Source organism: Lipotes vexillifer, unplaced genomic scaffold (genome assembly GCF_000442215.2).
Source record: "Lipotes vexillifer unplaced genomic scaffold, Lipotes_vexillifer_v1.1 scaffold1232, whole genome shotgun sequence".
NCBI lineage: Eukaryota > Metazoa > Chordata > Mammalia > Artiodactyla > Lipotidae > Lipotes > Lipotes vexillifer.
In genome coordinates, this window is record NW_006785089.1 from 167,995 (window position 1) to 170,068 (window position 2,074).

Here is a 2,074-nt window from a genome sequence, read left to right on the forward strand (position 1 = left end):
AACCACAGAGTCACCCAAATGTTGGTGACTTCTGAAATAATCAGTTTTAATAAACCACTGGGTGTTTGCCCCTATCACAATGTTTCTTTGGGGAACCAACCTTCCACTCACTCTTGGTCCATGTGATCAACTGAATAAAAAAAACAGAGCCAAGAAATAGACAATGATAGATTTCTTGGTGATGTTGTTGGAGGGTCTTTATCTGATGGTGCCTAAACCCAGACCGACTGCTCCACTTCTTGGTTGCAGAGCCAGTATGTTTTCTTTAACTCTCTAACATGTGAGTTGATCTTCTGTCCTTTGCAGACAAAAAGTGTTAACTCTTATGGATTTAAAACCCACATTAAGAGACGTTGCACAGAAAATGGAAAGAGCAATAAACTCCTAGGTTTACTCTTCCTTCCAGAAATTTGTCAATGAATGTACAGAAAGATAAGATGGTAGGTTTGTGGGGAAAAAGGATAGAAGGAGGATTTATCAAAAGGGGAAAAAATAAATAGGTGAGGGATTTAAGATGTAGACGAAAGAGGGGATGTCTGCTTAAGTTCCCAGATACGGAACCCAGAAAAAGCCATAGTCCCAGGCTCCCTTTATCTCCTCTGTTTTCCAAACATCTGCATTTTTCCTTTTGATTTTATAACAGCAAAAAATGTTGCTTAAGAAGTCAATAGTTCATAATATGTTAGGGATGAACTAAGTTAGGATACCCAATATAAAGCAAGAATCCAGATCTATAAAGGTACTAAGTAAAAAAGTTAAATTACTGAAACCTTCAAAAGTTTTTAGAAACTTGTGTATTCCGTAGTATTCTACAAATTGCTTTATATCTCTATTTTTTCATCTGTATAAATATGTTACATTTCTTTAACTTTTAAAAGACCCACTTCTTCTATGACAGAGCCACTTTCATTTTTTTCCATTTATATGTGTATATAATACTTATATGTATATAAACTGTATTTTTAAAGATGCATCTAAATATTCCTTTTTTTTCGTACTCATGTTAGGAATGGAAAATCATGTTAGGAATGGAAAATTATGATGTGATTCAGCAAAGATTCAGCAAGGATTCAAGTGTTTTTCATTATTGACTATGTTCAGGCAAAAAAGCTGGACAAATTGGGTAATGGAATTAAATTATGTGAGGTGCTGGCCTTAAAACCATCATTCTAATCTATCTTCTGATGAAACACAATTGCATTTGAGTTGTGTAAAATAATAAAAATAAATAAATAATTACAGTATGCAAAGTGAAAGATACAGCACTAGTAGTTATTTGGAATAAAAAGAAAACTACTCACCTAAATAAAATTTTTCTTAAACATTTAAATCATGTATACTGACATTTTATAAGAACCTATGTAACTGAATGGTTACCACTTAGCAATATGATTTCCAAAATATCATTCAAAGGCAACTTAGTTTTTCATGAATCTTTTAATTTTAAACTGCCAATTTATAGTTTTTCCTTTCATCTTCTTGTTTTCAAGCCTTGACGTGGGAGTGCTAATTAATGGTAGGATTCTTAACTGATAAACTGTGGCTAAGCAAATAGAACTATTGGAGCATTTTATTTTGAAACTGCACTTTTTTTTGAGTGATATCACATTTGAAATCATGCTTGAAGAAACATTTTTGTGGCAGGGAGCTGGTGCTCTCATTAAGGATAAATTGCCCATGACCAATTTACTAGTTTATTTCTGCAATACTTATTGCTCCTGTGGCTCATACATGTCTAATGTTGAAAACTGCATGTTAAGGATGTGTACACTGTGTTGTCTTATTTGTATCAAAGTATACAGTTTAGTAAATTATAATACATGGAAGTTAATGGAAATTTTATTTGGAAGTATACATTTTGGCAGCCTAGCAAAATACCTTACTGACTTTCTTGGACTGTCTTAGATAGAGTACATGTTAGCTTTCGTATTCTTCATGTATGTTTTTTTTTATGTTAATTTGGGTTTCCCTCAGAACCAGACCCCATATCAAGATGTAAGTCATGTATTTGGGAAGTTCATAAATTATTGATAGGGGAGTGAGAAATAAGACAGCAAAGGGGATGCATTCAGGA